Source organism: Miniopterus schreibersii (genome assembly GCF_964146895.1).
Source record: "Miniopterus schreibersii genome assembly, chromosome: 6".
Taxonomy (NCBI): Eukaryota; Metazoa; Chordata; class Mammalia; order Chiroptera; family Miniopteridae; genus Miniopterus; species Miniopterus schreibersii.
Window position 1 is genome coordinate 77890448 of NC_138107.1, and position 14966 is coordinate 77905413.

Consider the following 14966-nt stretch of genomic DNA (forward strand, 5'->3'; position numbering starts at 1 on the left):
CACAGGCTCCTGGCAGCACATGTTAGTAAGATTGTGCAGTGACTTGGGTGTGTAAGCCCTCTCCTTCCCTAGCAGGCTCTGCACTCCAGTGAGGTCATGCTGAAATGTGGCCCTAGTTATCAGTTTGGTGAACAGAAAGACAGGTGGGTACAGACCCTGAGGGAGTGCAAGCATTGTCTTATAAGGTACCTGTCTTTCTTGAGGCATTTGCAAAATCTTCAAGAGATGACCTCTATCTTCCAGCCAAGTGCAGTTGCCCACTTCTAGAGGTCCAGAGAGTTCAGGAGGGTTTAGGGGCTCAAGGAACTTGAGGGAGGCCACCCAGAAATCTCCATCCTGAGTCTCAGGGTCCTGTTCCTCTCTGATGAGGACCCTGAGTCTGGAGTAGGAGACTGGACCAGGCTGTGAATTCAGCCTTCTCTGAACTTTTTTCTGATTGCAGGTGAAGATCTCTCTAAATGCTGCCAAGGAGGGCCTCTGAAGTTCACGCTTTGCTCTAAATTGCTGATTAATATATTAGACCTGCTATTTTCTCTCTGCAGTGTATCAGTGTCACTTAGCAACAGGCTCCCGATTCCAGAGTTTATAGTTACTGTTTGTTTCCCCCAGGAATCTCATACTACAGAGACAGTGCACTAGCTGTTGTACCTCTGTCCTTTCACAGGCCATCAAATTCACCACAGGTGAAAGCCTCAGCAATCTCATCTCTACGGCATGCCAGGAGCCGACAGCACTCCTCCTACAACTAGCAATGGGGTTCTTGCTGCTATCTGGCCAGCAAGTGAATCAACTCCGGAAACTCATTCCAGAATCTCCTTAGAATTAATTCCAGGACCAGTCGTCTTAGGTTGAGATTCCTAGTACCAGAGCTTCAGACTAGGACTCTCCTGCAAGTGATGTATTGAAAGAGTGCTCTCAGCAGAAAGGGAGTGAGGACAGGTGGACAGGGCAGGGGAAGGGCTAAGCAAGGGTGTGGGCTCAGTGGGAGGTGCGCTTCAGCCTGATCCTGGGGGAGCTCAGCAGCACTCACTGCACCTGAATGAGTCCATGAGTCACCACCCGAATGATTTGTCTTTTCTTTTGTCTTCTCCTGCCCTAGAAAGCTAACTGTGTCTTCTTGTATTAAAAAATGACTCAGCATTGGATATGGAGTCAGAAAGAAAAGTATTAGCCTTATAGTTTATTTTCGGCCCACCCATATGCTTCCCTAAGTCTTCTTTTAGCTGGAGTGATGTGTGCTCCTGAGCTCTGGTCGGTGTCCCAATTCTTCCCATACGACCAGGGTTAATACAAAGTGCACGAAATAGTTTTAATCAGATCAGAAATGATAACTATGAACACAAAAAGAGGCCAGAGAGGGCACAGAGGGACAAATAATATAAAATTACAAAAAGGTTAACATGAAAACCTATATTTTAGGACCAGGTGTCCTTTTAAGTCTAATGTGGGGTTGATTTTTAAATAATTTATTAATCATAATTACAAATTTGTTGTTTACTTCAAATTCTATAGCCGTACTTTTCCTGCCTGAACCTAATAAAGAGCTAATGAAATTGGCCAACATGGACAAGATTAATATGAAATAGATCTTGTCATATTTTAACACACAGACAATTCAATGTTGAAACTACTTTTATTTCTACCTTCGGTCACAAGAAAATTAGCAGCAAGCAAAACCAGAATTTTCTTTTATTATTTCTGAATAGGCCTGAGGGTTAATAAAAGAGAGTAAAGTAATATAAGTGACGCACGAAATGACCTAGCAGTGTTCGACGGAGATAAGTTGTAACACTTCTGCTAACGGTCACTGTCACTTCCTTGTTAGAGCTGAAAATAGCTCTTACAAGTCCTGATGCAAGTCCATGTGAAGTTCTGTATGTAACACAGATCACTCAGAACAATCCCAAACGAGTACGTATAGACTCAGAGAATTACATAATGAATAATACTAGTTGTGGATAAAGCATTTAAATGAGGCCTTTGTCTAAAGAGAGCTGACCTGAAGTTTTTCTCTTTCCTTCGATAAATTCAGCGCTTATGTAACAATCCCATTGAACAAATATGTGTTATGCAGCTGTTAGGTAAAAAGTCAGAGACTAGGGGCTCCCAGGGCTATAAAGGTGAATAATAGTATGTAATTTGCAATATAGTCATGGTCACAAATAAGAAAATTTACAATTTATTAATAATGTAAGAAAGTGACTATTCAAAGAATGGGTAGGTTATTTTTAATAGAAACGATGAAAAATGAGTTGGTAAAAGAAGTTCCATTGGGGATAGGTTTGGAAGCCTGTGCTGTGTTTCAAAAGTTGGTGATGGGCTTTTAGGAAGATGGTCCTGGTAGAGGGTCTGCTGGGGAGACATCAAGAGAGCTGAAAGTTCACAGTGCATTCGGGTAATGTCCAGTTGGGGGGAGAAGGAAGGTATTGTGGGGGACACTCATCTCATGGTGAGTAAGAGGGTTTGAACTTGATCTGTAAGTAATAGGGACACCCTGACCAGTATGGGACAAGGGAGTCGTTTAATTAAACCGGGGCTTTGGATTGATGACTAATGACAGTGACTCAGGAGAATTTGAAAGTGGAGACAGATGGACTAGTTAGGCTGTGATGATAATCTAGGCCAACGACAAGGTCCAGTTTTGAGGAGCCTTGGGATGTTAGGCACTCGTGACAAGGACAGCTTGTTGTCTTCCAGTACCCATTTCCCCCCTGCCTTTGAGTCAAGATTAATCCCTGTCTTCCTTGCGGTGAGACGGGGGCATGCGTTTAAGGTTTGGCCAACAGGTGTAAGTGGAAACAGCCTGTGCAGCTTCTGCGAATGATATTGAAGGAAGGGGTTTCTCCTTTCCATGGTGAGAATGTGATGCTATAGACTGAATGTTTGTCCCCCCAAGATTCACATATTAAATCCTAATACTCCTTTTTGGTGAAATAGTTGTTCATGTCCTTTGCCTGTTTTGTAACTGGGTTGTTTACAGTTGAGCTTTGAGAGTTCTTTATATATTTGAGATATAAGGCCTTTGCCAGAGACATGGCTTGCAAATCCTGCATTCTCTTTGAAAGGCCTTCAACAGGAAAAATGCTTTTAATTTTTGTAATTCATTCATTTCCTCTTTTATGGCTCATGACTGGGGTCCTATCTAAGAATTTCTTGCCATCATAATCAACCTATTGAGAGTTAGTGATACAAAGAAAAATCTTAAAAAGAGCTTAGAAGAAAAGAATATTAAATTCAGAGTTTAAAGTACTGAAAGGGAAGGCACAAAAGGAATAATGAACATTTTAATTTTCATGTATCTACCTACACACACACACACGCGAGCACACGGAGTTGACCTTACACAATTGGATTGCTGGTTATGCAAACTCTGTAGGGCTGATGCTGGAGCTTGAGGTCAGAGGACAGGCAGACAGGACAGGAAGATGGATGGAAAGTAGGGGAGAGTGAGAACAAGCTGGAGCTTACAAGGACAGGCTGGAACACCTGTCCATTCCCATTGCCTCAGATCTTGAGGGGGTGAGGGTCCTGCAGAATCTGAGGCCCCTCATGAAAGAACTAATCACGCTTGCTTGGCTCAAGAGTTGGAAAAGGGGATACTGGGTCAGCTGGAGTGCTGGGAGGCCTGGCTATGCCTCACACCAACAGGGTCATCCCACAGATCAACAACAACGGTGTGAGCTACAAAAGTTTTCTCCAAATCTCACTCAAGATGATCGCCCGTGGAACCTTCCTAATTAGAAACATACAGGAAGAGGCGTTCTGGGAACAGAATTGAGCCTCGCCACCACATGGGACAGTTCAGTTTATTTTAGCAATATTTTAATGAAGTGGACCTGGTGATGAAGATGTCTGAAAATCACCTGGAAAAAGCAGCATGCATGTTGGTAGGTTGAGATCTAGTTTACTGCGGGGCCCACACTCCAGAAGAGTTTCATAAACTTTGCTTCATGGAGAATATATCCGAGTAGGCCCCAGCAGAACACAAGTCCCTTTATGGTGGGATTTTGATGAGAATCTATTAAAATAACATAGTGAAGGTAGGGTGAAGAGAACCAAAAAGGGAAACTGAGGCATGCAGAGCAAGCAGCGGCAGGAAGCCTTTCCTTCCCACACCCATGGGAGCTGTGGTGGTGAGGGACGCGACTACTGTCAGGGCCTCGGTGTCACCTGCAAGGAGTTGAGAAGAAATACTCAGACCCGGCCTCATCCTGCCAAAGCCTCCTGAGGCTCAGAGCAGTGGGTAGAAAGGCTGAAGATGGATCTGGCAGGACACACGATGAAGAACTAATGGTATCTAATTCAGCCAAACTTCCTAACATTTTACCAAAGAGCCTGAAATAGTTACGGAGATAGATAATCTGGTGTAGGGTTTACATTTTTGTCAAACTTGCTTTTTTCCACTGGTGTTGACAAATGCCATTAATTTTTGTCTTAAAAATAAAGAGAATCATATAGATAACAAGTGAAATACAAAATATCCCAATGCACTTTTCTACTTTTAGAACACACATTTTTGGTTTCACTTCTTCAAAACAACATTAAGTCAATGTTTATTTTAATATTATTAATTTTATACTTTTAATGTGTAGATTGGTTTGGAGTTTATAGTCTGTAGCCATAGGAATTTATACCATATTTATGTAAGTAACATTGTATTTATAGTATTTATATTTGGGTAACATTGGAGTAGAAATAATCCATCAACACTGGGTGCCATAGATTCCTTTCCCTGAAGAAGGGTCTACTCATTACTTAAGTTGGAGAGATGATGTACCAGGACCATGAAACAAGGCATGAATAGTGTACGTCCCCCACTTACATTTTCGTTGTAATCAATTCCGATTTGCATGGGGGCATTTGTTTTGTAACTGTTTCTTTGTGACTAGGGATATAGAGTTGTGGCAAAAGTTCCTGTTTCATAAATCACTTTTGCCCATCACCAACCTGTAGAAAATAGGGTTTAAAGAAATTAGCTGGAGTGGCCTGCTTTCAACACCCTGAGCGAGTGATGCAAGGCCATGTCAGCCTACCAAAGGTCCCTCCTCACCTTCGGGTTGCACAGCACGGTAAGGAGCTGCCGACCGAGAGGAACATCTGTCAGCTTCTCCAAGGTCTCCCCAAGATCATCACCCCAAAGGCAGGGATTCTCAAGGAAAGACTTTGCCCCCTGAATTTGTGAGTTCACTGCTCAGATTTCAATCTGTTTTCACTATTACTTTTAGTAAATTCGTTTTTTTTAAGTGTCTTTATTGATTTCAGAGCAAGGAAGGGAGAGGGAGACAGAGAGATCGAAACATCAATGATGAGAGAGTCATTGACCAGCTGCCTTCTGCACGCCCCCGACTGGGGATCGAACCCGCAACCCGGGCACATGCCCTGACTGGGAATCGAACCATGATCTCCTGGTTCATTGGCTGATGCACAACCGTTGAGCCACGAGGGCCGGGCTGGTAAGTTCATCTTTAAAACATATTCATCTTCTGAAACATCTTTGTTTTGTGTGGTGCCAATATTATACTTTACAATTTTCTTTAGGGTTACAAAGGGATGCTGGCTACGATCCATGAACTCAGAGAAATTATAAACCATCCAGAAGGAAGGAATCGGTCCATCTGAAGGTGCGTTAAAGGAAGACTGGTAACGACATGGAGCTGCAGCAAGGGGCTGAGCTGGATGAAGAGGAGGGAGAAGGGAAGAAGCCCGCCTCTCAGCCCCACAGTAAGGCTTTGTGGTGTAGAAATACATCGTTTCTAAACAGACGGCACAAATTCATGCCAGTGAACAAAATATGGATGTAAAAATGTTTAGCCTATTTGTGAAAATTACATTTGCTGAGAACTAACTTAATTATCAAACTCAAAACCAATATTTAAAGGCTTATGACTAAACTGTTGTCTAGAAAAGGCATGGCTTATTTGTTGTTTTGTTTTTCCCTTTGTTTCACTTTTATTAGTTCCGCAGGACAGGGCCATGGTGCAAAAGGGGTTTTTACCAGAAATGACTGTTGAGTAACAGCCTCATCTTAAAATACTTTTGCAACATGTTATGCAAAATCACAGTTGCAGAAAAATTGGTTTCCCTTAAGAGCTATTCAGTAGATCAGCCCTCCTAACTCTAGACCAGAATTTTTAAGCTCATTCTCTTTGGTTGTATGCATATAACAGGCAATACGTGCTAAACTTCAGGCCTCTTACAAGTATGCCAGTATATCAGAGGAAAGTTTTCACTTAATTGCAATTTGGGTTAAAATAAGAATATAACAGTGTCATTTAAGGAATTATAGGCAGGGAAAATAATGCAATTTCCACCACTTGATTTCTGCCCCTCCAAGTGTACCAGACACGGAAAAATAAGCCTACAGAAGATCAAGAAATTTGCTTTTGTATAAGAGTTATCTGTTGCATTGGATTTTTTTTTAAAGTAAAATTTCTAAGCTTACTTCATAACCAGCACTAGTCCAACAACAGCAACCACTCCAAGGTAGTTATTCAGACAATCCCTACTGTGATGCCAGCCTCTGTCCTGTTTCCATAGCCCATGGCACACCTGTAATGAGACGATCAGTGTCTCCTCAACAGGCATCTGGCCAGACACCTGCCCGAGTTAGTCAGTGTGGTCAGAGGTTAAATCAGAGGCAGTGGCAAAAGAGCAGGAACATGTTGTGAAAACGTCGCAGCTGGTACAAAAAGAAAAACCGGCAGGTGGAAATAGGACAGTGGCCCACTGATAACCATTAGTTATGGGGCCTATGATGCACCTGAAATGTCACTAGTGAGACTGAGGAACTGCATTTAAAATTTTGTTTAATTTTAATTAGTCTAAATTTAAATATAGCCACATGTGGTTACAGTAACAGACAGTGCAGATGCAGAGCAAGGGGTACAAGGTGGAGCTTGCTGAGTACAAGTTGATTTAACCTCATTTCCCGTTTGGTAGGGTTGATAACAGCTATTCATCCACTCACACAACAAAAGCATGTGCCCAGCAAGGTGTCCAATAGAGTAGATCAAAGATAGGTTATATGAAAATGGCAAGTGTTGGCAAGGAGGTGGAGAAACTGGAACGCTTGTGTGTTGCTGGTATAATATAAAACGGTGCAGCCGCTGTGGAAAACGGTATGGTGATACCACAGAAAATTACACATAGAATTACAGTGTGATCCAGCAATTCCACTTCTGGGTATACATCCCAGAAAAATAAAAGCAGCGACTGAAAGAGGAATATTTTCCAGCCTTAAAAAGGAAGGATATCTGACACATGCTATGTATAACATGGGGAAACCTCGAAGCCATAATGCTGAGTGAAATGAGTTACAAAAAGACAAATATTGTACGATTCCACTTATATAAGGTATCTAGAGTAGTCAAATTCACAGAGACAGAAAGTAGAACCGCGGTCGCCAGGGGCTGGGGAAGGGGAAATGGAGTTAGTGTTCAGTGGGTACAGAGTTGTCGTTTGGGGAAGATGGGAAAATTCTGGAAATGGATGGTGATGGCTGCACTACGGTGTGAATGTACTTAATGCAGCTGAACTTTATGCTATAAAGTGGTTACAATGGTGAATTTTGTGTCACATATATTTTATCACAATTAAAAATGATAAGGTAGACACATGTCCTCAAGCAGTTCGCAGACTAGTGTGGGAAAGAGAGAGAGTGGCTGGCGACTACTACCTTGTGTGGGGATATACAGTGACTAGCTGAGGGTGATGGACGGTTGCACCTGGGAGGGGCGGCTGGGCCAGATGACCTTCCAACGCTGAGACTCAATGGGCTTATGAGCCCTTCACGTTAGGGATGGCAGTGGTATACAAGTGGTATACAAATGTCTACAAGGGGATACATTTTTATGTGCCCATCTCCAAATGCTCACCCTGCTTTACCTGGGTTTTCCCTTAAAGTCCTCCTAAGTCCTCATGGCTCAAAAAACCCAGACTGGACGTGGGGGCCAACCTCTCCAGAAAGATGTATAAAACATAGAGGACCTACTAGGGAGTGTAAGTGAAGGTGGGCAGATCAGTTGCAGAGAACCAATGTCGATCTAGACCTTGCCATTACCTGGATCTGCATCCTTTCCTAATCCAAGTCTCAAAGGTCCCATTCTCTGACAACCGACGTGTATTTTCTTTTTAATGGAACCTCTCTAACCACTTAAATGCAACATTTTCTTGGTGTGCTGGTGCCTCCAATCCGTTTACCTAACACCTTTTACTTGGCCTCAACACCATTCATGTTCTCTCCCCTCTCCTTATTGGTTCAGATGCCATGCTCCTTCTTTATAATCATTCCCTTGCAAAGACCCTCAGTGTGCTTGTCTCCCTCCCTTCCAGCACATCCACCAGGAAACTCCAACATCTGGTTATCTCTGGACCTTGGCCTAGTTTTATTTGCACCACATAGGCAAAGGAGGTTGGTGAAAACAAACAACTGTACTTACTGGCCTCCCATTATATTCATGATTCCTGACTTCAAATGAACCCTTAGTCCTAACCAACAATTTGAATATATTTTCAAGTCCATTTAATCTCTCACTGCCCCTAGATGCTATTTCATACCTTGTCCTCTCTTCTCAAACTTCCTCTGCCCCTCACAGCTGATGGCCTGGCCCAGTCGATGATACGTCACATTCCTGTACATTCACCAGCCTCTGCGTTCATACATTCTGCCTCCCCTCCTGTTGTTACGAGGGAAGAAGTCTATGTCTTACTTCACCCCAACTTTCCATTTGTGCATTGGATCCCACTCTTGCTCACCTACTCAAGAGCATTGTTCCAGCCATGTTCCCTTTTTCTCTCCTGCGTCATCACTTCTTCCTTTCCTTTCTGTTCATTCCTGTAGGATGCAAATATGTATATCTTCTAATTAAAAAACAAATCTCTTCCTTGACCATACATTACTTCCCAGCTATGGTCACATTTCTCTGAATATTTACTCTCTTTGTGTTCTGTTTGGGCCCACTCCAAAGAGGCTGTGATCACCCCATGCCACCAAAACTCTCCTTATCAAGTTCTCCACTGACCCCCACATGGTCCAGACCATTGTTCAAGTTTGGGTCCCGGTTTTATCCACTTTAGCAGCATTTGATAGCTGATCATAATTGAAACACTTTTCATTGGGCTTCTGGAACCCCATCCTTGTTAGTTCACCTATCTCACCAATTATTCATTCTTGTTTCCTTTCTTGATAGATCTTCCCGATTTCTGAACTTTGGAGTAACCCCAGAGCTCCACATTCTATCTGCAAACATCTAAATTCTATCTGCAAACCATCCATATGCTAAAGACTTCCAGATTGATATCATCACCCCAGGTTCATCCATCCCACAGCCTGACAACTCCAAACCTAGTGTCCAAAAGGGAACTCTTACTCCCAAGCAACCCTCCCTCACCCCTCTACAACTTGCTTCTCAGGCAGTCTTCCCCATCTCAGCATGAGGAACCTCTTTCCTTGTAGTTGCTCTGCATAAACACCTTGGCTTATCCTTGATTTCTCTTTTTCTCACACCCTACAGCCAATGAATCAGCCAGTCCTGTCAGACCTTCCTTGTGAACACAGAACCTGCCCACTTCTCACCAGCTCCATTGCTATGTCTTTGTATCAGTCAGGCATCTCCAGAGAAACAGAGCCAATAGGATGTATTTCTATCCACCAGTCAGTAAATAAATACGGAGGGAGGGGGAGAGAGAAAGAGAGAGAGGGAATTACATGGGGTTGGCTCACTCAATTGTGGAGGCCGAGAAGTCCCAAGATCTGCAGTTGGCAAACTGGGGACCTAGGAAAATTGGTGATCCAGTTCCAGTCTGAGTCTGAAGGCCTGAGAAGCAGGAGAGCAAATGGTCTAAGTTCCAGTTGGAAGGCAAGTCAAAAGCAGGAGCAAACTGATGTCCCAGATGAAAGACAGTCAAGCCAAGGGAGAAAAACTTCTCCCCTGCCTGCTACCTTGCCTTTTGCTCTCTTCAGGCTTTTGGTAGATGAGGCCCACCCACACTGGGAGGGCAACCTGTTTTACTCAGCCTACCCACTCAACTTTAATCTCAGCCAGAAGAGCCTTTACGGACACATCCAGAGTAAGGTTGGACAAAGCCCCTGGAACCCCACGGCCCCGGCCGGCTGACACAGGAAATTAACCATCACAGCTTCCTCACTGGTTGGCCTGCTCCATCTTTGTCCCCTAATCTACCCTCCACACAACCGTTGACCAAAGAAGGAAAAAAGCCACATCATACGACTCCTCAGCTAAAAAGTGTTGCCTGCCCCTCACCCCACCACCGCACATCGCTCCTCCTGGACTCATCCTGTCCCGCCCGCACAGATATTCCCCCAAGAAGCCAGGCTTGCCCTTGCCTCAGGGCCTTTACCTCCCAGACCCTTCAGCTTGAAATGGCCTGAACCTGAAGAGCCACATTGTCTCCTCCCTCAAGTGTTTTCTTACCTTAGAAGACTTTGTAATAGACGTACATATATATAAATTTATTCTAATCCCTCATCCATTTTATTTTGCTTTATTTTAAAAACAAAGCTTTTTTTTGGGAATAGTATTAGATTTACATAAAAATTGCAAAGATACTGTAGAGAGTTCCCATAAACCCCATTCCCATCCCCCCCATTACTATCTTACAGTAGTGCAGTAGGTACATCATCACAACTCAGGAATCAGATTTCCTTTTTCTGTGCCAGGCTCCTGCCCCAGATGCCACATTACGATGAACTGTCCTGTCTCCTTGGGCTCCGCTGGGCTAAGGGTTTTTCAGACTTCCCTTGTTTTTGAGGATGCTGACAGCTTTGGGGAGTGCTGGCCTGGTGTTTCATAGAATGGCGCACGGTTGGAATTTGTCTGATGTTCTTCCCATGGTGAGACTAGGGTTATGGGTCTGGGGAGAGGAAGACCCCAAAGGAAAAGAGCCATTTTTATCGCGTCCCATCAAGAGGACACACTATCAGCATGATTTCCGACTTAATGTTGACGTGGGTCACCTGGCCGAGGTCGTGTTCTTCAGGTGTCTGTTGTAAAGCTACTGTTTTCCCTCGCCACGTACTTTCGGGAAGAAAGCGGGTGTGGGCAAACCATGCTGAAGGAGAGGGAAGGTTTGCTCCCTGAGGTGGACACTGCACAAAAACTACCAGGAATTCTTCCGCAGGGGAGATTTCTCTCTTCCCCACCATTTATTTATTTGTTTAACTATTTATTTATAACATGATGAACCTGTGGACTTCTTTCTTTATTTACTTTGGGGTGCAATCCAACACTACTTTATTTATTTTGTAGCTCAGATTGTTTCAGATTTGGCCTTTGGGGGCTCCTGCATTTCCTTGACGTCAGGGCTGGTTTTTTCTTCTCCGAGCACTTACAACTTCTAAGCCTCAGCCTTATTCTCCAGGGTACCACATAATACACCTGGCATATCACACCTCCCATGACATGCACTTTATCTGTTTCTCATTCCCGCTGGCACGCCGGGTCCTCGAGGGCAGTGGCCTCGGTGCTGGGGGGACGCTCAGCTGGCAGCGAATGAATGAACCCCGGCTGGTGTCAGGCCCCCGAGGGCGCGCGCCGGGCGGGCGCTGGGAAGCCGGCGCCCAGCCTCCCGTGACCCGCACCCTCCCTTCCTGTGCCCGAGTCGCGGCAGGTGCAGGGCCGCCCAGCCCCGCGCGCTCACGCCCACGCCGAGACAGAGGCCGGCGGCAGGCGTCCGCGCCGCGGGAAATCCACGGACGCGCCAACGTCACCGGCGCAGCGGGGATTCCCACGGAAAGTCCAGCGCCTCCAGGTCACCTTCCCGCCCTGGGGGCGCGGAAACGGGGAAGTGGGGAGGGGGGAGGCGCCTCCGGGGCAGCCCCGAGCGCGCGGGCGGGGGGCGCGCGCTCCGCGGGCAGGGGCGCACCGACTCCGGGCGGGGCGCGGACGCGCGCGGGGCCCGGCGCTGTCCCCCGGGGCGGGGCCTGCGCCCCAGCTGTGGGCGCTTCCGACGCCGAGGGCCCGGCGGGCGGCGCCCGATGCGGCGGCGCAGGAGGCGCGGGAGGCGCGGGGCGGCGCCGGGAGGCGCAGCAGGTTCCCTCGCTCCGGCTGCGCCCCGCGCGGGACGGCGGTCCGCGCGGGACAGGGCGTCTCGGGTCGCACGCTCCGGCCCGGTCCTGGTTCGTTGTTTTTTTTCTTTCTCTCTCCTTAGACCTCCGCGGGGGGTGGGGACCGCCTGGCGCGGGGACGCGAGGGATGCGCGGGGGGGGGGGGCCTATCGCGCCGGACCCCGGGGCTCCCGCCGCCTCTTGGCCCCTCCGGGAACGGGGCACTGGGTTTCTCATACAGAATAGAGTGATTTTTGTTTTCCTCCCAGTGGGCAAGGGACTGCGCATCTAGGGCTTCTAGAAATTATTCCAGAGGCACCTGTTGACAGGCTTCCCTAAGACAAGGATTCGCCTAATGCTACTTTTGCTTGAAGTCCACAGGCTGGAGTATTCTGGTTTTTGTTTAATGTGTGTGTGTGTGTGGGGGGGCGTTACGTCGGTTTCATCACCTCTTCACTTCCTATTAGGTTACACTTGCTCAGAAATACCAGAGTGGTTACTTTCTGATTTCACCATATAAAAGTCAGGAGCCAGGAAATACAGGCACCTTGATAGGGCTTTGAAACAGCGCCTGAGCCCACAGGAGACTTTTTTCAGAAGCCTGAAGACAAGAAGTGGGGGCAGCGCCTAGTGGACCGCACCGTCCCAGAGGGAATTCTAGGGCCCACCGCCACCAGCTGATCCGCCTGACTTCCTGCGGCTCTCACACACTGCTGAAGCCATTTCTCAGCAAAGGGAGGAGCTGTTACTTCCACACAAATATCCAAAAATGACTCACAGGGCAGCTCTTTTAACTGTGAGACTTTGTTAATGAACTTTTGAGAAGTGAGGTTTGCTTCGGGCTGTGTATGAAGTCAGACTAAGGTGTGAAATGGTTACACTGCAACCGGGGCAGGTGGTGTAGGAAGTAACAGTTCAAGTGTTCAGTTTCCTGAAACTGAAAATGGTCCCAGCTAGGGTCACTAGGCTGATGTAAGATAACCATTTAAATCACATGCTTTGCCCCAGACGCCAAACAGAATATTAATTTCATAATTCAGTAGCCGAGTTGTCATTACTTTCGCTGGTATGGTATGGCAGAGAACGGTCATTGTACGTCGTGATGGTGTGTCACTCTCTGCATCAAAGTATTTAGATGGTTTGTCTTTAGCAAATTAGTGTTAAAACCACGTGAAAATTGTTGAAGAAGGTGGGTACCAGTTGGAGCCGAGAAATTAAAGTGTTGGAACTGATAGGCCTTGTTGCAGCTGGGTAGTAGCCCTGAGGAAGGACTGTGCATTATCTCAAAAGACAGCAGAGGAGGGAACAGCATCTCTGTTGGAGCTGAGCTGAGCTGAGGCCGCCCAGCACATAGTTACTGGGTGCCCTGTCTGTGCCAGACTCTTCCCTGAGCTCATGAATAACACAAGATCCTGCCCACGAGGGCCCTAAGGACTAGTGTGGAAGGTTGGAAATGCACTGGGAAGTTCAATAGAAGGAGATGAGCACTGTGACAAATCTATGCCCAGAGCAGGGCTTCTGTTCCAATGTGACTGACATCTCTGCAGGTCTGGGATTTTGAATGAACTGGGTCGTCATGGCTGGAAAAATGAGGAAGGTTGTGAGTTTAATCATCTGCTTGTCTTATGGCTGTATGTATGTGTCAAAATGAGTACATCCACTGCGTCACTTTACTGTTGGGATTGAAATCTGCTGAAGTACTTTTGGACTTGATGCCTAAACCTATTCAATTTCTCTAATTCTGTAAGAGTCCCAACAGGTGAGAGTAGCAGCGTTAAATATGAGACAACTTTACCTGACTTCTCATACTTCATTTCCCCCTCGAGAGCCTCAGAGTCACTTTTTCTATGAGGAATAAAGGGTTGAGTGTGTTCTTCATCATCACAGTCCCTGAACTAGGCACAGACTTTACTCCGGGTAAGTGTTAGGAAGTATTTATTGATTGAGGAATGAACCTTAATGTAAGAGAAGGGGCTGTGATGCGGGGAAGGACAGACGGCTCAGCAGCAGGATCAGCAGCAGCAATCAGGGACTCCAACCTGTTTAGCATGGGCACAGGGTGAGGGCTAGAGAAAGGGCTGGAGAGACAGGCCGGGCCAGATCACAAAGGCCTGTGTGCCAGGCAGGAGCTGTGAGTTTTTCAATAGAGGACTTTAAGCTAGTGAATGAAGTTGCCAGATACGTGTTTTCAGAAGGCAGTTTAGAATCAAGATGGAGAGTAGATTGGGTGAGAGTGACACTCCCCTTAGGGAGACGCGGAGGAGATGACGATCGTGTTTGAGAAGAGAAATTAAAGAAGGCTTGAGTCAGGCAGTGATAGTGAGGAACAGAAAAGAGCTGACGGGTGTTTAACAGGTAGAACCTGGCCCTCTTTCGAAGCCGTCAGTGAGGGCAAGGGAGGAGTTTAGGATGACCCCGCGTTCCTAGTTACGGACTAAGTAGGAACACACGTTGAAGAGTGGGGTAATGAGCTGCAGGTAGTGAGGGCCACATACAGAGCTTCACACATAATCAGTATTCATTAACAATTTTTGGTGAATGAATAATAATAACAGCTAAAATCTATTCAGTGCTTAATAGTGCCAGGCACTATTCTAGGCTCATTACGTGAATCTTATGAAGTAGGTACTAAAACGGACTGCTTTTCACAGGTGAAGAAAATGCAGTGTTAGTAATAGATAAAGCTAGAAATTGATCCCAAACACTTGGCTCCAGAGCTTGTATTCTGAACCATAGTGCTATGATATGCCAACTCCATGAATGAATGAATGAATGAATGAATGAATGAATGAATGAATGAACGAACGAACTCTTGGACACTGTGGTAAACTCAAACTGGAGTTACTGTTCTGATCCCAGCAATTCTCCCTCATCCAGGAATAGCCCAGTACATAAGATGGGC

The 14966-nt window shown here is 46.0% G+C and overlaps 1 protein-coding gene and 1 long non-coding RNA gene across 2 annotated transcripts in view; both read left to right on the top strand.

Moving 5' to 3' along the window:
* The first annotated feature begins 5096 nt into the window (after positions 1 to 5096).
* On the top strand, positions 5097 to 5639 carry LOC308559177. Its single transcript, XR_013999106.1, has 3 exons — positions 5097 to 5178; positions 5263 to 5453; positions 5539 to 5639. It is a non-coding gene; the product is annotated as an uncharacterized lncRNA (long non-coding RNA).
* Positions 5640 to 11996: 6357 nt separating this feature from the next.
* STX11 (syntaxin 11) overlaps positions 11997 to 14966 on the top strand; it is a 29763-nt gene continuing 26793 nt past the window's right edge. The window contains exon 1 of the mRNA XM_081141494.1: positions 11997 to 12136. The gene's annotated coding sequence lies outside the window, so the exon portion shown is untranslated. The remainder of the gene's footprint in view (positions 12137 to 14966) is intronic.